The sequence below is a fragment of the Schistocerca serialis genome, chromosome 4 (assembly GCF_023864345.2).
Source record: "Schistocerca serialis cubense isolate TAMUIC-IGC-003099 chromosome 4, iqSchSeri2.2, whole genome shotgun sequence".
Classification (NCBI taxonomy): Eukaryota; Metazoa; Arthropoda; class Insecta; order Orthoptera; family Acrididae; genus Schistocerca; species Schistocerca serialis.
Window position 1 is genome coordinate 36,322,039 of NC_064641.1, and position 24,377 is coordinate 36,346,415.

Sequence of the window (24,377 nt, forward strand, 5' to 3'; positions counted from 1 at the left end):
CCTTGCCGGAAACGACGCTGACTGGAGACGTCACTTCAAGGGGATGGGAAACTCGCGGCTGGTCATCAGAGTTCTCAGGTGGAAGACTCTCCACAGATGGGAGCAAATGTTGATCGGGCAATAGAGGCGGAAGTTCCACACGGACCACGCCAGCATCGGAAGGGCGCGAATTTCCGGCCCCGTCGTTTGCATAGTTTTCCACGTCAGAAGCACCGGGCAGTCGGCTCGCCGTAGCTGTGTTTACATCGGCGGCGGTCACGTCAGGCACAACCTCAGCCGCGTGCAACCGTGGCGCGCTAACGACAGACGGACCGGTGGTGGTGGTGGTTGTTGGATGTTTAAGGGGGACTAAACAGCGAAGGTCATCAGTCCCCCATTCCAAAATCAGGCGAGCCTGAAATCTACGGAGCAGATAAAAACCAAAGGGGAGGAGACGTCCCCCCAGGCGCTAAAAGAACACAAATGCAGCAACGAACACTACAGACAAGAACAGGACAGAGGAACACCAGACAGAAAGAAACAGAAGAAAGGAAGAGGGCCGGAGACTGGTTGACTGACCACGAGATCAAAAAAGGGAAAGAGTCAACCATCTCACGGCCTACCAGAACAGCAACAGACACGAGGACAAAAGACACAGAAAGGGAAAGGCGCAGGACCTCCCTAAATCGAACCATAAAAAGGACTACCACGGATAAAATTTAAAACGTCATCAGCCATGGAGGCATCGTCAGATAAAACCAAAGCCAAAGTGCCCGGGAGATTAAAAGATTGCCGGAGTGTGCGCAGTCGAGGACACTCCAGCAAAATGTGGCCGACCGTCAGCCGGGACCCACACTGACACAAGGGGGGATCCTCCTGACGCAAGAGATGGCCGTGCGTCAGGTACGTATGGCCGATGCGCAGCCGACACAGGACTACCGAGTCCCTGCGAGAAGCCCGCAGGGAGGAACGCCACACATCGGTCGTCTCCTTGACAGCCCGCAGTTTATTCGGGGCTGTCATGCCACGCCACTCAGCAGCCCACATCCCAAGTACCTTACGGCGCAACACCAGCTGCTGGTCGCGAGCCGTAAGGCCGATCTCCAAAGCTGGGGCGTCTATCGCCCCTTTGGCCAGCCTGTCTACACGTTCGTTCCCTGGGATGCCAACATGACCGGGCGTCCAAACCAGGACCACTGAACCACCAGAATGGGCAATGGCGGAAACAGCCTCCTGAATGGAGGACACCAGAGGAGAGGAGGGATAGCAGCGGTCGATGGCCTGAAGGCTGCTCAGGGAGTCACTGCAGATGACAACGGACCTACCTGAGCAGAAACGCATGTGCTCAAGAGCGCGCAAGATGGCCACCAGCTCTGCAGTAAAAATACTGCAGCCAGCCGGCAAGGAGCGTTGCTCAACATGGTCAGAGTGAGCAAAGGCGTAGGCAGTGCGACCATCAACCAGGGAACCATCAGTGTAGACAGTCTCACAGTCCGAAAATGAGGCGAGGAGAGCAAGAAAACGGCGACGGAGGGCCACAGGCGGAACCGAGTCCTTGGGTCCCTGTGCCAAGTCCAGACGGACGGACGGCCGGGACAAACACCAGGGAGGCGTAGGTGTATGGACCCGGAAGGGAGGCAGAAGAGGGAATGACCTCAGTTCTGACAGCAGGGACTGGACACGGACAGCTATGGAAAGCCCAGACCTAGGGCGCCGTTCGGGCAGATGGAGGACCATAGCAGGGAAAAGCAGGCGACGATTGGGATGATCTGGCGAGCAATGAACGTGGGCAGCATAGTCGACAAGCAGACGATGGCGGCGAATCCGCAGTGGGGGAACCCCAGCCTCCACCAGTAGACTATCCACGGGGCTGGTGCGAAAAGCGCCAGTGGCAAGCCTAACCCCACAGTGGTGTATGGGGTCTAACAACTTCAACACTGAGGGGGACGCAGACCCATAGGCCAAGCTCCCATAATCAAGCCGGGACTGCACAAGGGCTCTGTACAACCGCAGCAGCGTGCGGCGATCTGCACCCCAAGACGTGTGGCTAAGGCAGCGGAGGGCGTTGAGGTGCCGCCAGCATTTTTGCTTCAGCTGAGTAACATGAGGAACCCATGTGAGCCGGGCATCAAACACGAGTCCCAAGAAGCGGCAAGTGTCCACCACGTCAAGCAGGTGGCCGTCGAGGTAAAGTGCAGGATGAGGGTGGACCGTCCGACGCCTGCAGAAGTGCATTACTCGAGTCTTGGCAGCAGAGAACTGAAAGCCATGAGACAGTGCCCATGATGCTGCCTTGCGAACGGCGACTTGCAGCCTGCGTTCGGCGACTCCCGTAGTCGTGGAGCTAAATGAGATGCAGAAGTCGTCGGCATACAAAGAAGGAGACACCGACGACCCCACTGCTGCTGCCAGACCATTAATGGCCACTAAAAATAAGGAGACGCTCAACACCGAGCCCTGCGGGACCCCATTTTCCTGTATATAAGAGGAACTAGAGGTGGCACCGACTTGCACCCGGAAAGAGCGGCGCAATAAAAAGTTTTGAAGAAAAGCCGGGAGCCGACCACGAAGACCCCACCCATGCAACGTGGCGAGGATGTGATGCCTCCATGTGGTGTCATACGCCTTCCGCAGATCGAAAAAGACAGCAACAAGATGCTGACGTCGGGCAAAAGCCGTACGGACAGCAGATTCCAGCCGCACCAAATTGTCCACTGCAGACCGGCCCCGACGGAAGCCACCCTGGGATGGAGCGAGGAGACCGCGCGACTCAAGGACCCAACACAAACGCCGCCCCACCATACGTTCGAGCAATTTGCACAAAACGTTGGTGAGGGTAATGGGACGATAGCTGTCCACCGCCAGTGGGTCCGCACCGGGTTTCAAGATGGGGACAATAACGCCCTCCCGCCATTGCGACGGGAACACGCCTTCGCTCCAAATGCGATTAAATAGCGCGAGAATGTGTCTCTGGCAGTCCCTGGAGAGATGCTTCAGCATCTGCGCGTGGATGCAGTCTGGGCCTGGTGCTGTATCAGGGCAATCGGCGAGGGCGGCGAGGAATTCCCTCTCGCTGAAAGGTGCATTGTATGTTTCAGAACGACGCGTGTGGAATGAGAACTGCGTCCGCTCGGCTCGCTCCTTTAGAGAGCAAAAGGCGGGGGGATAGGATGCAGTCGCAGAGCTCTGAGCAAAGTGCGCGGCTAGCCGTTCAGCAATGGCGGCAGCGGCCGTGCAGACAGCGCCGTCCAAGGAGAGCCCAGGGACACCCATAGGGGTCTGGGAGCCATAAATCCGCCGGATCCGGGACCACACGTGCGAGGACGAGACACGGGAGCCCAGGGAGGAGACGTACCTCTCCCAGCACTCCTGCTTACGCCGTGCAATAAGACGACGGGCGAAGGCACGGAGCCTCTTAAAGGCGATGAGGGTCTCCAGAGACGGGTGCCGCCTATGACGCTGGAGAGCCCGCCTACGGTCGCGAATAGCCTCAGCAATCTCCGGCGACCACCAGGGGACAGCCTTCCGCCGAGGGAGGCCAGAGGAACGGGGGATAGCAGCCTCGGCCGCCGAAATGATGGACGTGGTGAAAACACGGACCACCTCGTCAATGTCACCCTGTGGGGGAGACGCAATGGTTACAGCGGAAGTAAAAGCTGGCCAGACAGCCCTGTGGAGAGCCCAGCGGGGCAAGCGCCCAGAAGAATGACACTGGGGCAGTGACAAATAGATGGGAAAATGGTCACTGCCACACAGGTCAGGATGCACCCTCCAGTGGAGGGATGGGACAAGTCCAGGGCTGCAAATAGAGAGATCGATGGCCGAGAACGAGCCATGGGCCACACTGAAATGCGTGGGAGCACCAGTGTTCAAGAGGCTAAGGTCGAGCTGAGCCAACACATGCTCCACGGCCCGACCGCGATCATCGGAGACAGTCCCACCCCATAGAGGATTGTGGGCGTTGAAATCGCCCAGAAGCAGCAATGGTGGCGGGAGTTGAGCCAGCAGCGCAGCCAAGACATGGCGGGGGAGCTCCCCATCCGGAGGAATGTAAACAGAGCAAACAGTAATAGCCGGCGAGAGCTCAACCCTGGCAGCAACTGCCTCTAAAGGCGTCTGAAGGGGTACTGGCGAGCTACAGACAGAGTGGTGAACAAAGAGGCAAACCCCACCTGACGCTCGTTGACAGGCAGCACGGTTCTTATAGTATCCCCGATAACCGCGAAGGGCGGGGGTCCGCAGTGCAGGAAACCAAGTTTCCTGCAGAGCAATGCAGAGAACAGGGGAATCACTCAGAAGCATCCGGAGCTCTGGCAGGTGGCGGAAATAACCGCCGCAGTTCCATTGGAGAATGGAAGCAGGAAGGGACTGGGAGGGCGTGAATGCGACTAAGAGGCAGACAGCGCTTCAGAGCCAACCGCCGCCACTGGGGGAGAGTCAGCGGAGTCCATAGGAGAGGCCCCCAAGGGTTCCGTGAGGGCGAGATCCGCGGCAGAGGCGAGGATCTCCACCTCATCCCCGGAGCCAGGACTATGTACAGCAGGCGGTGCTGAAACCGCCGGAACGTCCTTCTTCTTGGACACATTCCGTTCCTTCTTCTCGCGTTTGCCCTTAGGGTGAGAGGGCTGGGAGAGCTTCTCTGAAGGAGCGTCAGAGGCTGACGACGACGCAGAAGCCCTACGACCAGCAGGTGGCGGAACCTTCAGCCACTGGCTGACATCTGGCTGGGAAGGAGAAGAAACGGAGGAAGGGAGAGCCCCGAGGGACCCCTGCCGTGAGAGAGGAACCGGCGGAGGCAACGCCGCCGGAGAAGGAGGGGGAGGAATCGAGCCTCCCGGTTGTGGAGCAGATGTCACTCCCGAAGTAAGCTTGGGGGGAGCGACAGAAGAGGGTTTGCCCCCAACTGCTAAGGGGGCAAGAGAGGAAGGCTTGCCCCCAGGCACGAGGGGGGCAGACAGGGATACATGGCCCCGAGGGCCCACTGAAGGCGGCACAGATGAAGCGACAACCGTCGCTCGTGCGGGCGACGATAACGTGGCTGCAGCGTAAGATGTTCGAAGGGAAGCAGGATACAACCTTTCATATTTCTGTTTAGCCTCTCGATAAGTAAGCCGGTCCAGGGTCTTAAATTCCATGATCTTCCGCTCCTTATGAAGAACGGGGCAATCCGGCGAGCATGGAGAGTGGTGCTCCCCACAGTTGACACATACAGGCGGGGGCGCACATGGAGAATCGGGATGAGACGGGCGTCCGCAATCTCGACATGTAGCGCTGGATGGGCAACGGGAGGACATATGCCCAAACTTCCAGCACTGGAAGCACCGCATCGGGGGAGGGACGTATGGCTTCACGTCGCAACGGTAAACCATTACCTTGACCTTCTCGGGCAAGACATCACCCTCGAAGGCCAAGATAAAGGCACCGGTGGCCACCCTGTTTGTCTTGGGTCCTCGATGGACACGACGGACAAAATGCACACCACGTCGTTCCAAGTCGGCTCTCAGCTCGTCGTCGGATTGCAACAAGAGGTCACGATGGTAAATAATCCCCTGGACCATATTTAAGCTACTGTGGGGAGTGACGGTAACAGGGACGGCACCCAGCTTATCACACAAGAGCAACGCTCGTGACTGGGCTGGGGAGGACGTCTTGAGGAGGATGGACCCATTCCTCATTTTTGACAACCCCGCCACTTCCCCAAATTTATCCTCCAGGTGTTCCACAAAAAACATAGGCTTCGTCGGAAGAAAGGAGTCACCATCAGTCCTGCTGCAGACAAGGTATTGCGGCACGTAAGGCTCCCGCTTGGCACTAGATCGGCGTCCCTCCCATGGCGCAGCCAACGAGGGGAACGTCTGAGGGTCATACTGCGCAGCATCGAAGTCGACTCTACCTCGCTTAGAGACGCTGGTGGCCGTGCGACCACCAGCTTGATGTGATTTATTGCGCTTCATTGCGCCACATCCGCCCAGATGCCACCTACTCCGAACGAGGGCTCTCCCCAAGGGCGCCACCCAGCCAAAGCAACGGGTACCTGGCCGATATCCCGTTGCCCGGAGTCCCCGTGCCCCAGACAAGATGGGCACATACTCCTTGGCATGCATGGGGAGGAAACAGCTCAGGCATCTGTAGTGCGATCCCTGCGTGGTCAGGGGGCTACCACCAAGAGGGTACATGACGACCCCACCACAACGGACTGGCTACCGTGCTGGATTTTAGGTGTTTAAAGGGTCCACAGTTGTCGTAGGCGCTAAGAAGAAGAGTGCGCACAAGGCGAGAAGGAGACCACCCAGAAGATGTTGGGCGTAGTCCCCCCCACACGACAATAGGTAACATGCAAGATGGTGGAGCATGATGGACCAATACAAAAACACCACGTAAGGTGTCCTTCCCCAAATGGCACGCACTGACGACGGAAATTTGGAAGAAAAAAGGAGGTCAAACCCAAGAGGGGACCATCACAGAAGGCCGAAACGTTTGAGACTCCTTTTAGTCGCCTCTTACGACAGGCAGGAATACCGCGGGCCTATTCTTACCCCCGAACCCGCAGGGGGAACAGACGGACCGACAAGGCTCTCGGCATACGTCGGCCTATTACCATCCTGCCCAACTACAAGGCCATCACGTTGTCGGAAAACACGACGCACTGGTTTAGCACGGGGACACGCGGCCTTCATATGGTCCGGAGAGCCACAAAGGACACATGTACGAGGTTGCCCCTCGTACATTACGAGTGCCCGGAAGCCTTGTACCACGACGTTTGACGGGATATGCTTGCAGAGATCAATTCGCGCTACCCGGACACCATTATCCACATTGAAGTGTTTAAGTCCGCTCCACTGCTCTTGGTGAATTTCCAATACGTTCCCATACTGGGACAGACATTGCCGAATACGTTCAAGATCAATTTCAAATGGGAGGTTGAATACACGGACGGTGCGCAGGCCTAACCCAGCATGGTTGGTTGGTTGGTTGGGTTAAAGATTAAAGGGACCAAACTACAAAGGTCATCGGTCCCTTATTTCATAAAAACACAGAGCACAGGGGAACTATCCACCAGTCAAGCGAAGCACTAAAAGAAAAACTCCAGGGGAAGAAAAGCCCCATGGTCCATTGTAAGACAACATGGAAAACACAGCACAGCAACAAAAACAACATAGAGAACAAAGGCAGATGGAATTAAAACTGCACAGCAGAGAACTGTGGCTGGCTGATCACGAAAATAATAGGATGAGCCAGCCACTCTGCAACACGTTAAAACCTCCAGCCTAAACGTTTAGGGCGGAGTCGAATCACAACACAAAACTAAGTAAAAGAGAGAACTCAAAAGAGGGTGATGTTAAAAAAAAATTTAAATGGACCTATAAAAGCCGCTTGCGCGAATAAAACTTAAAACCCGATCTGCCATAGAGACATTGTCACCTAAGAGAGATGATAAAGCACCCTGGAGAGTAAAAGTTCGCCTGAGGGCGGTTAAAAGAGGACAGTCCAACAATATATGGGCCACCGTCATAAGCACACCACAGCGACAATGAGGGGGGTCCTCTCGACGCAGCAGATGACCATGCGTCAGCCAAGAGTGACCAATGCGGAGTCTACAGAGAACCACAGAGTCCCTCCGAGAGGCCCGCATGGAGGAACCCCACACAGTCGTTGTCTCCTTTACACGCCGCAGCTTGTTGGGCACAGACAGGGTGCGCCATTCGTCGGCCCACATCCCAAAGACCCGACGGCGTAACACCGATCGGAGATCAGTGGCCGGGAGGCCGATCTCCAACGGCAGTTTGCGGGTGGCTTCTTTAGCTAACTTGTCGGCGTGTTCGTTGCCCGCTATCCCAACGTGTCCCGGGGTCCATATGAACACCACTGAACGGCCACGTTGTGCAAGAGCATGAACGGACTCCTGGATGGCAACAACAATGGGATGGCGTGTGTAGCACTGGTCAAGAGCCTGGAGACTACTGAGAGAGTCACTGCAAATGACAAAAGACTCGCCAGTGCTGGTACGAACACGCTCAAGGGCACGAAAAATAGCTGTTAGCTCTGCAGTGTAAACACTGCAGCCGTCCGGCAAGGAGCGTTGGTCGACATAGTCCGCATGAACATAAGCGTACCCCACACGGCCATCAACCATCGAGCCATCGGTATAGATAACCTCCGAGTCACGGGATTCGTCGAGGAGAGCAAGAAATTGGCGGCGCAAGACTGCAGGAGGAACTGAATCCTTTTGCCATTGGGAGAGGTCCAGCTGAAGCTGCGGCCGACGGATACACCAAGGTGGTGTATGTGGGCGGACCTGAAAAGCAGATGGAAGAGGCAAAGACTCGAGTTCACTAAGCAGGGACTGAACACGGATCCCAATTGCATGGCCTGATCGCGGCCGCCGGCGTGGAAGATGGACTGCCGCATCGGTGAAAAGGAGACGGTAGTTAGGGTGACGGGGAGAACAACGGACGTGGGCAGCATAGTTGGCTAAGAGTTGTTGACGCCAAATGTAGAGCGGAGGAACCCCAGCCTCAGCAAGTAGGCTATTAACAGGACTGGTGCGGAATGCTCCTGTCGCCTGTCGAACCCCACAGTGGTGAATGGGGTCCAGCAGTTGCAACGCTGAGTGCGACGCTGAGCCATACGCCACACTCCCATAATCCAGTCGGGACAGCACAAGGGCTTTGTAGAGCTGCAGCAGCGTGTTACGGTCGGCACCCCAAGTTGTGTTGCTGAGGCAGCGGAGGGCATTCAGATGCTGCCAGCACTGACGCTTGAGCTCACGAATATGTGGAAGCCAAGTAAGCCGGGCATCGAACAGCAATCCCAGAAAACGGTAAGTGTCAACAACCCTGAGCTTAGCATCCTGAAGATAAAGCTCAGGGTGGGGATGGACAGTGCGACGCCGACAAAAGTGCATAACACAAGTCTTCGCAGGAGAAAACTGAAACCCATGGGCTAGGGCCCACGCCTGTGCCTTGCGTATGGCTCCCTGCAACCGACGTTCTGCAACGCCAATGGTGGAGGAGCTGAAAAAGATGCAGAAATCGTCAGCATATAACGTGGGCGAGACAGAGGACCCTACTGCTGCTGCAAGGCCATTAATGGCCACAAGGAAAAGGGGCACGCTCAATACAGAGCCCTGTGGAACGCCGTTCTCCTGGATATGAAGGGAACTATGGGATGTGCCAATTAAAACGCGGAATGTCCGAACAGATAAAAAATTCTGAATAAAAATGGGGAGAGAGCCCCGGAGACCCCACCCGTGCAACGTGGCGAGAATATGGTGGCGCCACGTCGTGTCATATGCTCTGGAGAGGTCAAAAAAGACGGAGACGAGGTGTTGGCGCCTGGAAAAAGCAGTGCGGATTGCAGACTCAAGGAGGACCAAAGTATCGGCGGTGGAACGGCCCTGACGGAAGCCGCTCTGGCATGGAGCCAGGAGACCCCGAGACTCGAGCAGCCAACACAGCCGTCGACTCACCATGCGTTCCAGCAGCTTGCACAGAGTATTGGTTAAGCTAATGGGCCGATAACTATCCACAGTAAGCGGGTCCTTACCAGGCTTCAGCACTGGAATGATGGTACTTTCTCGCCATTGCGACGGAAAGACACCATCACCCCATAGGCGGTTGAAGATGGCAAGAACACATCGCTGACAGTCCGGGGACAGGTGTTTTAGCATCTGATTGTGGACGCCATCTGGCCCAGAGGCCGTATCGGGGCACTGTGCCAGGGCGCTCTGGAGTTCCCACAAACTAAATGGGGCGTTATACGCCTCAGGGTGGCGAGAAGCGAAAGAAAGCCGTTTGCCTTCCTCCCGGCGTTTGAGCGCGCGAAACGCAGGCGGGTAATTCCCCGACGCAGAGGCCTGGACATAGTGCTGAGCGAAATGCTCGGCGATTGCATCGGCATCGGTGGATACTGCCCCGTTGATGGTAAGCCCTGGGACACCTGTAGAGTACCGCAATCCAAAGATGCGCCGAATCTTCAGCCACACCTGGGAGGGGGAAGTACGGGAACCAATCTTGGAAACGTACCTCTCCCAACACTCCTGTTTCCGCCGTTTGATAAGCCTCCGTACCTGAGCACGGAGACGTTTGAATAAAATGAGGTTCTCCAAAGACGGGTGCCGCTTATGTCGCTGAAGAGCCCGCCGACGTTCTTTAATGGCGGCAGCGACCTCTGGAGACCACCAAGGCACCGACTTTCGCCGGGGGCACCCGAACGAACGAGGAATGGTACGTTCCGCAGCGGAAACAATCGCTGCAGTCAGTGTCTCAACCGCCACATCGATGGTACCATGGGGGAGAGAGTCAACAGTGGCAGCAGAGCAGAACGTGTCCCAGTTCGCCTTGCTAAATGCCCATCTAGGCGAGCGCGCAAAGGAGTGACGCTGTGGTAGTGAAAGGAAGATCGGAAAATGGTCACTACCACACAAGTCCTCATGGACTCTCCAGTGGACCGATGGTACAAGCCCTGGGCTGCACAACGACAGATCGATGGCCGAGAACGTGCCATGCGCCACACTGAAATGTGTGGCGGCGCCAGAGTTTAAGAGGCAGAGGTCGAGTTGGGAGATGAGATTCTCGACCTCCCTGCCTCGGCCAGTAACCTTCGTTCCACCCCACAGGGGATTGTGGGCGTTAAAATCCCCCAGGAGAAGAAAAGGCGTGGGGAGTTGGGCGACAAGCGCAGCCATTTCGGTCAGGGAGACTGTACCACCTGGAGGGAGATAGACACTGCAGACGGTTATGTCCTGGGTAGTCCTTACACGGACAGCCACAGCTTCCAATGATGTTTGAAGGGGCACAGGAGCACTATATACAGAGGTAAGGACATACACGCAGGCTCCACCTGACACACAATTGTAAGTGCTACGGTTGCAGTAATAGCCCCTGTATCCACGAAGAACAGGGGTCCGCATTGCCGGGAACCAGGTTTCTTGGAGGGCAATGCAGAAAGCAGGTGTCAGGCTTAGGAGCTGTCGTAGCTCAGGGAGATGGCTAAAATAACCGCCACAATTCCACTGGAGGATTGTACAAAGCGTGTCCGGTAGGGGCATGCAGGCACTGAAAAGGCAAATTACTTGGCAGGGTCACATGCTGCCACCGACTGAGCGACGGACGTCACTACGGCCATCGTTTCTGAGGAGACGGCGAGATCCAGGTCATCAGGGGACGCAAAGAGCTCGACCTCGTCCTCAGAGGCTGAGCTGACAGGGAGCGTTGGTGCGGGAACCACTGGGTCCTTATTCTTCTTGGAGAGCTTCCTTTTCTCTCTCTTGTCTTTGGGAGGAGGGTTGTCATGCTGGGAGGGCTTTCCTGACGCATCATCAGGAACAGAGGAAGAGCGTGAAGCCCTTCGACCAGCAGCTGGTGGCTTCTTCAGCCACTGGCTAGTGTCTTGTGAGACACTGGGGAAGTCCTCGGAAGGGACGCCCCCAAGGGATCCCTTCCGAACAAGTGAGGCCGGAGGAGGCTGTTGCGTCCCCGGCTGAGCAGCCGGAGGGAGCTGTCGCTTCCCCGGCTGAGGAGCCGGAGAGGGCTGTCGCCGCTCCGGCTGAGAGGTGGGGACCAACGTCCCCGGTTGGTTGGGGCGCACTGCTCCCAAACTCGGTGTTTTGGGAGCAGTGGAAGAGAGAGCGGCCTGTCCCAGCGGTGGGGCAGACGTTACCTGATTTCTCTGTGGGCCAACAGAGAAGGGAGTCTGTGCAGGAGCTGGTGGCGGCAGTGTGACAGTAGCATAACTCCGCAACATAGGTGTGGGGTTGAGTCGTTCTAATTTCTTCTTCGCCTCTTGGTAACTTAAACGGTCCAAGGTCGTAATTTCTTGTATCTTCCGCTCTCTTTGATAGACTGCACAGTCTGGTGAGCAGGGAGAATGATGCTCCCCACAGTTAACGCAGGTGGGAGGCGGAGCACATGGAGCATTAGGATGTGGAGGTCGTCCACAATCACGACACGTGGGGCTGGAAGTGCACCTGGAGGACATGTGTCCGAATTTCCAGCACTGGAAGCATCGCATAGGGGGCGGGACATAGGGCTTGACATCGCACCGGTATATCATGACCTTGACTTTCTCAGGCAAGCAGTCGCCCTCAAAGGCCAGGATGAAAGCACCGGTAGCGACCCTATTATCCTTTGGCCCCCTAAAGACACGACGGACAAAGTGTACACCTCGTCGTGCCAGGTTCTCACGTAGCTCGTCATCAGACTGTAGCAGAAGATCTTTATGAAAAATAATCCCCTGGACCAAATTTAACGACTTATGGGGAGTGACAGTAACGGGGATGTCACCAAGCTTCTCACAGGCGAGTAATGCCTGGGACTGCGCAGATGAAGCTGCTTGTATCAAAATGGCCCCGCTCCTCATTTTGGAAAGAGACGCCACTTCCCCAAACTTATCTTCGAGATTGTGCACGAAGAAAAGAGGCTTAGTCCCCAAAAACGAATCCCCATCAGTTCTGCTGCATACAAGGTATCGTGGCGAATACGGCTCCTGTCTGTCTGCAGCCCTACGTTCCTCCCATGGTGTGGCTAGGGAAGGGAACGACTTCGGGTTATATGTCACAGCGTTAAATTCCACCTTACCACGCTTAGAGACGTTGGCGGTCGGACGACCACCAGATTGAGATTTCACCCGCTTCATTGCGGGGCATCCGCCCCGATGCCACCCACTCCGACCAGGGGCTCTCCCCACGGGCGCCACCCAGCCACAGCAAAGGCCACCTGGCAGGATGGCCGTTGCCGGGAGTCCCGATGCCCCAGAGAGACGAGCATCTACTCCTTGGCTTACGTGGGGAGGAGTCAGCTCAGGCATCGGCAGTACGATCCCTGTGTTGTCAGGGGGCTACAACCTAGAGGGTACATGACGACCCCACCACAACGGGCTGGCTACCGTGCTGGATTTCGGGTGCCATGAGTAGTCCATAGTGATCGTGCGTGCTGGTGGTGACGCACTAAGGGCGGTACGTACACAATACATCAGGTGTCTATGCCCAAAATGAGGGATGGAGGGTGCATGCACGTCGCCAGGACGATCAAGAGTGCCAAGGTCGTAGGGCACAGAGGACTGATGGTGCACCACGTAAGGTGTCCTTCCCCAAAAGGCTCGTACTTCTGTGGAATTTGGAAAAATGGAGGTCAAACCCGAATGGGGACCATCACATTAAGGCCAAAACGTTTGAGACTCCTTTTAGTCGCCTCTTACGACAGGCAGGAATACCGCGGGCCTATTCTTACCCCCGAACCCGCAGGGGGTAACCCAGCATGGGTAACGACAACTTTACAAATTTCACCATCAGAATTAACGAACTCGGCGGTACCCTTAGTTAAGTCCATTATACGTAAACAGGGCTCGTCACTAACAAGTTTCACGTAGACGGCATTCGCCAGAAAATCGTATGAAAATCCTAAAACTTCCTCGTCTTTAAGACCCAATCTGTCGAAGAAAAAATCGACTAATTCGTAGACATGTGGTCGGCCAAACCCGAACGGAAATTGGAAACGCAACGTGTAACGGCGTAACTGATCATCCATAGCAAAGGCCATGATGTACTCACAAGACTAAACCAGCTGCAGGCGCCGCCTAACACGCGCGGAGCGAGCACTCCGGCACGTCTGCACACGGCCGCTGCTGCGGCGGAACTGCCACTCGGCCACGACTGCTCGTAACTGAAGTTTCCCTGGAATCGTGAAAAATCCAACCGGTCTGCGCAGAATGTTGACAGGAAACGAACTCCGTGCACTGATTACGGCAGGGTTACCATCGCTACGAGACGAGCCATTACGGAAACGTTAAAATCTTCGCCCGGACAGGGACTTGAACCCTGGACCCTTAGGTTAAAAGCCTAATGCTCTACCGACTGAGCTATCCGGGCTCACGCTCGTTGTGGATGGAGCGGCTGCAAGCAATGTAAATAACTGGAACGCGTGTGTAGGCGTACTACGGTAATTTCTGGCTTCTGGCGCAACTGGCGACTTCACCGACTTCCCACTGACGCTGGTAGCAGCCCAACAGCGGACCAGAGCCTCTTCTCCCTTTATTCCGGTGCCGACAGTAATTGCATCATGTGCCTGTTTTCCCCGATTACGTTCGGTCGAAGCTTCGGAAGGTGGGCGACAAACGACAGTTCGAAGGCCAAAACGTGGAGCGTTGTGTGCGCAAAAACTTCCGTTCCGGTACCGGGAATCGAACCCGGGCCTCCTGGGTGAAAGCCAGGTATCCTAGCCACTAGACCACACCGGATTTGCTCGGTAAGCGTGAGGTTTTCTCCGTCTCCTCTCGTATTTCGTGCTGAATCTGGACTCAGTGCAGTTCTCCGTTTGCGAGCATATTTGCGCCTACAGACTGGCATGGCGCACAGCTCGAAATTGACTATTCATTATGTTACTCCTAACAAGGGAAGAGAAAGATCAAAGTTGTACGTTGTCATAATTGGAAATAAACATATTGACGCTGGGGCGTAGACTCCTTGTGGATAACGAACGACAATTAAGTTCGTTCCCTAGCAACAGCAACGCCGTTAATTCAGCCATGATGTACAGCAAAGTAAATGCCCCGGGTGAGGATCGAACTCACGACCTTAAGATTATGAGACTTACGCGCTACCTATTGCGCTACCGAGGCACGTTGCAAGTAACGTTACAGGAAACTTGGTAAGTCTCTCATATTAGAGATAGACAGTTTGCGCTTTCTCAAGAATCTGTTGTGTTGCTACACGTGCTTTCCCTACTTGCTAGATTAAACTGCTGCCGCAGCTATTTCAACGGAACGCAGCACTGCCCGAGGTTACAGTACATCGCCCTTGCGGCACCTGAACACAGCGGCCTGTTGGGCCAGGCCGTCGTCAGAGTTCAGAAATAGCACGCGACCGTTCAAGTACGGTCTGTTGCGTGCTGCGTGTATGGTTCTTCTCACAGCGAATCCTGCTATACATTCCTGAGGCTGACGCAGCTCAGGCGAGGAATCGGCGCGGCAGCATTATAGCGAGAACAGCAGAACGATGCATCGGCCGGGAATCGAACCCGGGCCGTCCGCATGCTAAGCGAGCATTCACCAATTTTTTTTTTTGTTCTCATTTCTTTCGTTGCATTTGTTGGGGGCGGACGTCCGATGGCGCCCGTTCAAGTTCATCGTTGACTCGGTCTTTCATCACAGAGGGCAGATAACTCTCAGACCGAACACGCTGAGCTATCGTGCCAGCAAGCCTTAAGATTATGAGACTTACGCGCTGCCTACTGCACTACTGAGGCACATGCCATTGAACCACCGATGCTCGACAAGCTGCCCGTGCTTCCCGAGCACTTTTCTGCAGGGGAAAGTGGGATTGCCACCCAGCGACGTCGGATACAACCGAAAAAAGTGCTACACACGCGGAGTGCTCCACTACACTGCCTTAAAACGAATGCTCATCTCTATCGTTGAGTAACCTTGCGGCCGCGGCGACTAGTCTTGCCCAAAGACGCAGCGTGCGTGGAGGCGCTACCCGAATGCGTGTGGATGCACCCTCCTACCTCGTAAAGCGCCTGCAGCTACTATCACCGTGGGCCGCTGCTGGCGGGCAGGAAGCCGACAAAGCGGGGCGTTGCGAGCAGCGCCTGTGCGGTGGTGGTGTAATGGTGAGCATAGTTGCCTTCCAAGCAGTTGATCCGGGTTCGATTCCCGGCCACCGCAAGTGGCGCTGGTTTTTTCGTATGAGTATGTGAGCCGCGTGCTGTTAAATGACGGTTTTTTTCGTCGTAGCTCCACGCTGACCATCCTGTAGTATGTCCCGACTTGTCCCGACTTTGCTCGGCTGACGCGAAAGCTGACGCTTGGAATTCGCCCTTATCAAAAGGACAGGCACTATAAACGGCTGAGAGAGGCGAGGTGTGGAGAGGTACCAAACGACAGGCAATCTGCGAAATTTTCTGCTCGTTGTTCTTAAAGAAAAAGAAGGCATGATGCAAAGTTGTCATCTCTTAGCGTTGAGAGTAAGTTCGCCGAGATTACCGCCGTGCTGTTTTCTTGTAGTTATTAACGAAAGTAACTGGGTACTAGTGTGTCTTCCTTGAGTTAGTGGAGACAAAAACAACAAGATCAGAGGTTTCTCTTGCAGCATCGTAAATAATAATAGAAATAAAGTTCTATATAGAGGAAAGATGGGTATCTAGAAAGAAATACTGCCCCGTCTGTTACACTTCGTCAAATTAAACTATACTTGTCTTCTGAGTAACGTAAAAAAACCAGAAATAATACTGGCTCCACAAATTTGGCATCTTGTTGCATGCTGCTTCTCGTTGACCTTAGGTGCACACATTGTACAACCTATGAAGCAATGGAGTCCTGAAAACTGACAATTAGATACCCTGATAACAGAAGAAATAAATAAAAAAAAGCAATGATCGTACCCATTGGTTCGCACACTTAAAGCTTCCCATCATTCAAAGCAACGGTGAGAAAATTCTGAAACTTTTCGTTATACTTCCGTAATCGTTTGATCGCGTAATATTCGGCGATAAGATACAAATGAAAATCAGAAATTGTAGGTGTTTTAGTCGTCAGCATATAATATAGGTACTGTCCAATTAACCAGGTATAGCTATTATTCTTAGATTTCGGAAATAATTTCCAGTCCGGGTGGAATATATCTTGCAGTTGTATTGCGGATGGCGTCGTTCTATTAATAAGAGCCAGTTTCATTCTCGTCCAATTCCAGATTTGCGTCTGATCTCTGCAGTATAATATGTGTTGCAATGTTTCCACATGGCCACATGTGTCGCAAGTCGGTGTAGGCCGTAATTGGATCTTACACAATTTCTCCCCCGTGGGCATCACCTCGTTCACAACATCATACCACACGGAACGAACTCGGGAATGAAGAAAAGGAGCGCTGATATTCATCCAAATTTGTCGCCAGTTCTTGCCAGGATACTTCATTTCTATAGAGTTATTCTGTTGCCGATTCGTAAAGACACTGTAGACAGCAGCAGCAGTGAGTGGTTGCAGGTGTTGATGCACATAGCTGGACTCCACGTAATAACGGCGAATATGAACGAGCTCGTGATGGATATGTCCAACATTTATCGGTGGCGTCATATCCGGTGGTCGTAACTGCTGGAATAGACGCGCTGTAAGACCTGTCTGACTATATCGTAAGATCCTTGTTGTTCGAGCTAGAAAAATCGCTAAGCACTGTAATTCAACATTTTTAAGGGCTAAACCACCTTTATACTGAGGTAAAGCGGTAGCCTTGAAGGCGACTTTAAAAATATTACCTCGCCAAATGTACCAGCCTGCAAGGGCTAAGATTCTGTTTGCAATATCAGGAGGAATAGGGAGAACAGCGGCAACATGGTAAATCTTGCTGAGAACATAATAATTGACGAAATGTGCTCTCTGAATCCTGTCTAAACACCGCATATTGTGCTCTCGAATCAAAGCGCGAAGGACGTTGAGCTTCTGTTCCCAATTCACTCTTACCATTTCCCGTGGATTCGGAGTGAGAATCAAACCAAGGTGCTTGAGCTGGTTGGTTGCCTCTAACCAAACGGTGTCCGCGAAGCGAGCCTGCGGACCTAGATGCAAGACTTTGGATTTCCGTTCGTTAAGGCGTGCACCGCAGGCGCTGGCATACCGGTGGACAAGCCGTCGCACGGTATCGAACTCTTCGTCGTTGTTGATAAGGACGCTGATATCGTCCGCATAGGCATGACAGACGGTCTTTGTATTCAGCGTTTGAAGACCCGGTAAGGTGACGGAAAACGTTTTCAGTAGTGGCTCTATAGCAATGGCGAAAAGAGTCGTGGAAAGCGGGCACCCTTGTCGCAAACCTTGTTGAATGGGCACAGGGGCTGTTAACTGGCCGTTGAATTTCACGCGGGAAGACGTATTGCAGATACAGTTCCTGATGATCTGTACGAAACGATGGTTGAAACCCAGTTTGTCCAGCGTTCGGAATAGAAATCCATGGTTAGTCCGATCAAATGCCTTATCGAAGTCAAAAAAGACTATTGCCAACGTGGTCTTGCAAATCCAAGTCAAATATGCAATATCTCGGTATTCGCACAGGGCGTCTATCATCGATCGACCAGTAACCACGTTCATGTGGTATGAACCAAGCACTTTACTAAGGACTGGCTTGAGCCTGGCATTCAGAATCCGAGTAAAGATTTTGAAATCTGCATTGAGTAGGGTGATTGGTCGTAAGTTATTGAGTGAAGTCCCTGGTGACGGTTTGGAGACTAAGACTATCAGGCCCTCAGTGAACTGCGATGGAAAAGCAGTATTCGTTAACAATTCATTATACATGATAGTCAGTTCGTCGCCGAAAACATCCCAATACCGGAGATAAAATTCAACCGGCAAACCGTCTGATCCTGCAGCTTTTCCTTTCGCCGCAGACGTAATGATTGACTTCACTTCGAAGTTAGTTATGTTGGCCAGGAGCTGTGCGTGGTCGTCCGGATCCACCGATGCCGTAATGTTAGACAAAAATTCCTCTCCCGCCTCTACATCTGTGTCAGGCACTGAGTAAAGTTGCCGAAAATGATTCCGGAGAAAAGCCTTAAGCTCGCCTTGCTCATCATAAACACGACCATCGTCATCTGTCAGTTGAGTAATGATTTTTTGTCTGCCTCTTTTAGCTTCCCGTATTACGTGGTACAAGGACGCTGACTCGTTAAAGGTGTCATCGAAAGCGCGTGCCCTGACTTGGGCTCCTGCCAGAGACTCACGAACCAATGCGGTGATTTCGGCTTTGGTACGTTTAATGCGAAGGAGATTGCCAGGCAGTGCAGAGGAATCGTTGTACAACTGGCGGAGAGCGGTAAAATAAAATTCCAACGTCTGTTTCTTCCAGTACGCCTTGGTCCTGGCAAACTGACAAATACATTTCTTTATGTGCGGTTTGACGAGCTCTGTCCACCAATGAACACGCTCCCTATACCTTTGTCGTCGCTGGAGGCACCATTGCCACGTTGCAATGAGATCCTTCTTCAGGTCGACGTCGTCCAACAGTGCGACGTTCAGGTGCCATACGCCTCGACCCAAAAAGGTTTTCTGCGAGACGTGCCTAAGCGTTATGTGATACGCACAGTGGTCGCTAAAATTAACAGGCCATATTTCACAATCCCTGGCAGTGCTTAAAATGTCTTTAGATACATAAAATCTATCCAGACGACTAGCGGAGGCAGTGGTAACATAAGTATATCCGGTCACCTGCGGGCGAAGTAAGCACCAGGTATCAAGTAAGTCCAGCCCATCAATTAAATCTCGCAACTCCAAACAAAAATTAAAATTCGGACACTGGTCGTCTCTGCGTATAACACAATTAAAATCGCCGCCCAATAAAATCTTCGAACAACCACAGGATAATAATGGCACAATTTCATCGCGATAAAAAACACTCCTATCCCTTCGGCCTACAGATCCAGTCGGGGCATAGACGTTGACCAAAAGCAAATCGTCGAATTGTACAGCAATCCCTCGACCCGTTTCTAAAATCGCTCGAGGTTTACAAGTGATGCCCGCTTTGTACAAAATTGCAGTCCCTGCCTCATCGCCAATATTTATGAGGGCCTCATAGCCTGTGACATTCCCGACCTTGGGTGTGACGACTTCTTGTAGGAATACGATATCTACATCGGCGGCATACAGATAGTCAGTCAAACATTTTAATTTTACATCAGATGTTATTCGATTTATATTAGCAGTTGCAATTTTGTAATCCCGCATAAGAAGGGTGATGCCATATTAATGCGTATCGTCAGCCCAGGAAGGCTGCCTGCTCGACCCCGGCGAGTGAGCGGTATCCGTAAATGTATCGGGTCCAGAACTGTCGACATGCATCCCCATATCGGGTTCCTCTGAATGCTGCACTACCTGTACTCCATCGTCTGTGACGAGTTTCTCACATTCATCCGTCCGGAACTGCTCGATAGTACGCTGCAGTTTCTGTTCAAGAGTACGAGTTTCCTCGTCACTCTGCTTACGGACCGATTTCTTTGGTCGTCCTTTCCTCTGAGGACGGGTGTCTTCGACTTGTTGGTTGTTGTCAGATTTCGCAGCGGTAGGGGTAGCTCCCGTGGGAGACTGTTCCTTGCCGGAAACGACGCTGACTGGAGACGTCACTTCAAGGGGATGGGAAACTCGCGGCTGGTCATCAGAGTTCTCAGGTGGAAGACTCTCCACAGATGGGAGCAAATGTTGATCGGGCAATAGAGGCGGAAGTTCCACACGGACCACGCCAGCATCGGAAGGGCGCGAATTTCCGGCCCCGTCGTTTGCATAGTTTTCCACGTCAGAAGCACCGGGCAGTCGGCTCGCCGTAGCTGTGTTTACATCGGCGGCGGTCACGTCAGGCACAACCTCAGCCGCGTGCAACCGTGGCGCGCTAACGACAGACGGACCGACAAGGCTCTCGGCATACGTCGGCCTATTACCATCCTGCCCAACTACAAGGCCATCACGTTGTCGGAAAACACGACGCACTGGTTTAGCACGGGGACACGCGGCCTTCATATGGTCCGGAGAGCCACAAAGGACACATGTACGAGGTTGCCCCTCGTACATTACGAGTGCCCGGAAGCCTTGTACCACGACGTTTGACGGGATATGCTTGCAGAGATCAATTCGCGCTACCCGGACACCATTATCCACATTGAAGTGTTTAAGTCCGCTCCACTGCTCTTGGTGAATTTCCAATACGTTCCCATACTGGGACAGACATTGCCGAATACGTTCAAGATCAATTTCAAATGGGAGGTTGAATACACGGACGGTGCGCAGGCCTAACCCAGCATGGGTAACGACAACTTTACAAATTTCACCATCAGAATTAACGAACTCGGCGGTACCCTTAGTTAAGTCCATTATACGTAAACAGGGCTCGTCACTAACAAGTTTCACGTAGACGGCATTCGCCAGAAAATCGTATGAAAATCCTAAAACTTCCTCGTCTTTAAGACCCAATCTGTCGAAGAAAAAATCGACTAATTCGTAGACATGTGGTCGGCCAAACCCGAACGGAAATTGGAAACGCAACGTGTAACGGCGTAACTGATCATCCATAGCAAAGGCCATGATGTACTCACAAGACTAAACCAGCTGCAGGCGCCGCCTAACACGCGCGGAGCGAGCACTCCGGCACGTCTGCACACGGCCGCTGCTGCGGCGGAACTGCCACTCGGCCACGACTGCTCGTAACTGAAGTTTCCCTGGAATCGTGAAAAATCCAACCGGTCTGCGCAGAATGTTGACAGCAAACGAACTCCGTGCACTGATTACGGCAGGGTTACCATCGCTACGAGACGAGCCATTACGGAAACGTTAAAATCTTCGCCCGGACAGGGACTTGAACCCTGGACCCTTAGGTTAAAAGCCTAATGCTCTACCGACTGAGCTATCCGGGCTCACGCTCGTTGTGGATGGAGCGGCTGCAAGCAATGTAAATAACTGGAACGCGTGTGTAGGCGTACTACGGTAATTTCTGGCTTCTGGCGCAACTGGCGACTTCACCGACTTCCCACTGACGCTGGTAGCAGCCCAACAGCGGACCAGAGCCTCTTCTCCCTTTATTCCGGTGCCGACAGTAATTGCATCATGTGCCTGTTTTCCCCGATTACGTTCGGTCGAAGCTTCGGAAGGTGGGCGACAAACGACAGTTCGAAGGCCAAAACGTGGAGCGTTGTGTGCGCAAAAACTTCCGTTCCGGTACCGGGAATCGAACCCGGGCCTCCTGGGTGAAAGCCAGGTATCCTAGCCACTAGACCACACCGGATTTGCTCGGTAAGCGTGAGGTTTTCTCCGTCTCCTCTCGTATTTCGTGCTGAATCTGGACTCAGTGCAGTTCTCCGTTTGCGAGCATATTTGCGCCTACAGACTGGCGTGGCGCACAGCTCGAAATTGACTATTCATTATGTTACTCCTAACAAGGGAAGAGAAAGATCAAAGTTGTACGTTGTCATAATTGGAAATAAACATATTGACGCTGGGGCGTAGACTCCTTGTGGATAACGAACGACAATTAAGTTCGTTCCCTAGCAACAGCAACGCCGTTAATTCAGCCATGATGTACAGCAAAGTAAATTGGTTGGTTGGTTTGGGGGATTAAAGGGACCAGACTGCTATGGTCATCGGTCCCTTTTTCCAAAGACATAGAACACCCACAGAGAACAAAAACGAGGAACAGAAGAGATCACAGACGATACAGAACAGGAGAGACTGAGACAAAGACAAGACAAAACGAAACGAACGAAAACCACATAGAGATAAACGGTGGTTGGCCGACCATACAAATAAAAAAGGAAAAGCCAACCACTTAGAAACACATTAAAAAATCAGTGTAAAATCATAGGCCAAAGGCCAGAGTCGACACAAAACAAAAATAAAACAGAAACACTCAGATTAAATGATAAAATCCCCCTGCCCGAAGAAAACGTAAAACTAAGTCAGCCATAGTGGAGTCGTCTGTTAAAAGGGCAGGGAGCGTATCAGGCAGCGCAAATGTCTGCCTGACCACAGCTAAAAGGGGGCAGGCCAACAGAATGTGGGCCACTGTCAAAGCCGCCCCGCAGCGACATACAGGAGGGTCCTCCCGGCGCAGTAAATAACTGTGTGTCAGCCGGGAGTGGCCAATGCGGAGCCGGCAAAGAACTACCGATTCCCTGCGAGTGGCTCGAAGGGATGACCGCCACACAGCCGTCGTCTCCTTGACAGCACGGAGTTTATTGGACAATGGCAGTCCGCGCCATTCCTCGTCCCATAGCGCCAAGATTTTGCGGCGGAAGACTGCCCGCAAATCAGTCTCTGGGAGGCCAAGGTCCAGAGATGGCTTGCTGGTGGCCTCTTTCGCCAGGCGGTCAACATGTTCGTTACCCGAGATACCGACATGACCGGGGGTCCACACAAAGACCACAGAGCGGCCGCAACAGGCAAGAGTATGCAGAGACTCGTGGATAGCCATCACCAGACGAGAACGAGGGAAACACTGGTCGAGAGCTCGTAAACCGCTCAGGGAATCGCTACAGATAACGAAGGACTCACCTGAGCAGGAGCGGATATACTCCAGGGCACGAAAGATGGCGACCAATTCAGCAGTGTAAACGCTGCAGCCATCCTGCAAGGAACGTTGTTCGGAACGGTCCCCTAGAGTGAGCGCATACCCGACACGACCAGCAACCATCGAACCGTCAGTGTAGACAACACCAGAGCCCTGATACGTGGCCAGGATAGAATAAAAGCGGCGGCGGAAGGCCTCTGGAGGGACTGAGTCCTTCGGGCCCTGTGCCAGGTCCAGCCGAAGGCAAGGGCGACGAACACACCATGGGGGTGTATGCAAAGTAGCCCGGAAAGTAGGTGGAACAGTGAAAACCTGAAGCCCAGAGAGAAGCTCCTTGACGCGGACCGCTATTGTACAACCAGACCGGGGCCGACCATCTGGCAGATGGACGACCGATCGCGGGAACAGGAGACGATAATTTGGATGCCCGGGCGAGCTGAGAACATGGGCAGCATAAGCGGCCAGCAAACGTTGGCGTCGGAACCGCAGGGGAGGGACACCTGCCTCCACGAGTAAGCTGTCCACAGGGCTGGTGCGGAAAGCACCAGTGGCAAGGCGTATCCCGCTGTGGAGAATTGGGTCCAGCACCCGCAACGCAGACGGGGAGGCTGAGCCATATGCCAGGCACCCATAATCCAGACGGGACTGAATTAACGCCTGGTAGAGCCGTAGCAGGGTAGAGCGGTCGGCTCCCCAGCGGGTGTGGCTCAAACACCGGAGTGCATTGAGATGCCGCCAACACGTCTGTTTGAGCTGCCGGATATGAGGCAGCCAAGTCAACCGGGCATCGAAAACCACCCCCAAAAACCTGTGGGTCTCCACCACAGCAAGGAGTTCGTCGGCAAGATAAAGCCGCGGCTCAGGATGGACTGTTCGGCGCCGGCAGAAATGCATAACGCAGGTCTTGGCTGCCGAAAACTGAAAGCCATGCGCTACAGCCCAAGACTGCGCCTTACGGATAGCGCCCTGTAGCTGACGTTCAACAGCTGCAATGCCAGTAGAGCTGTAATAAAGGCAGAAGTCGTCAGCATACAGGGAAGCGGAGACAGAATTTCCCACGGCCGCAGCAAGCCCGTTAATGGCTATTAAAAACAGACAGACACTTAAAACAGAGCCCTGTGGCACACCGTTCTCCTGGACGTGGGAGGAACTATACGAGGCCGCGACTTGCACGCGGAAGGTACGACACAACAGAAAATTGCGGATAAAAATCGGCAGAGGACCCCGAAGACCCCATCCATGAAGCGTAGAAAGAATGTGATGACGCCATGTCGTATCGTACGCCTTCCGCATGTCGAAAAAGACAGCGACCAGGTGCTGACGGCGGGCAAAGGCAGTACGGATGGCAGTCTCCAGGCTCACCAGATTG

At 53.6% G+C, this 24,377-nt stretch overlaps 6 non-coding genes across 6 annotated transcripts; 1 reads left to right on the top strand and 5 right to left on the bottom strand.

Moving 5' to 3' along the window:
* Positions 1–13,773: 13,773 nt before the first annotated feature.
* On the bottom strand, positions 13,774–13,846 carry Trnak-uuu (transfer RNA lysine (anticodon UUU)). The gene has a single exon. It is a non-coding gene; the product is annotated as a tRNA-Lys (tRNA).
* Positions 13,847–14,142: 296 nt separating this feature from the next.
* On the bottom strand, positions 14,143–14,214 carry Trnae-uuc (transfer RNA glutamic acid (anticodon UUC)). The gene has a single exon. It is a non-coding gene; the product is annotated as a tRNA-Glu (tRNA).
* Positions 14,215–14,522: 308 nt separating this feature from the next.
* Trnam-cau (transfer RNA methionine (anticodon CAU)) lies at positions 14,523–14,595 on the bottom strand. The gene has a single exon. It is a non-coding gene; the product is annotated as a tRNA-Met (tRNA).
* A 975-nt stretch (positions 14,596–15,570) lies between these two features.
* On the top strand, positions 15,571–15,642 carry Trnag-ucc (transfer RNA glycine (anticodon UCC)). The gene has a single exon. It is a non-coding gene; the product is annotated as a tRNA-Gly (tRNA).
* Positions 15,643–21,286: 5,644 nt separating this feature from the next.
* On the bottom strand, positions 21,287–21,359 carry Trnak-uuu (transfer RNA lysine (anticodon UUU)). The gene has a single exon. It is a non-coding gene; the product is annotated as a tRNA-Lys (tRNA).
* Positions 21,360–21,655: 296 nt separating this feature from the next.
* Positions 21,656–21,727, bottom strand: Trnae-uuc (transfer RNA glutamic acid (anticodon UUC)). Its single transcript has one exon. It is a non-coding gene; the product is annotated as a tRNA-Glu (tRNA).
* Positions 21,728–24,377: the final 2,650 nt, after the last annotated feature.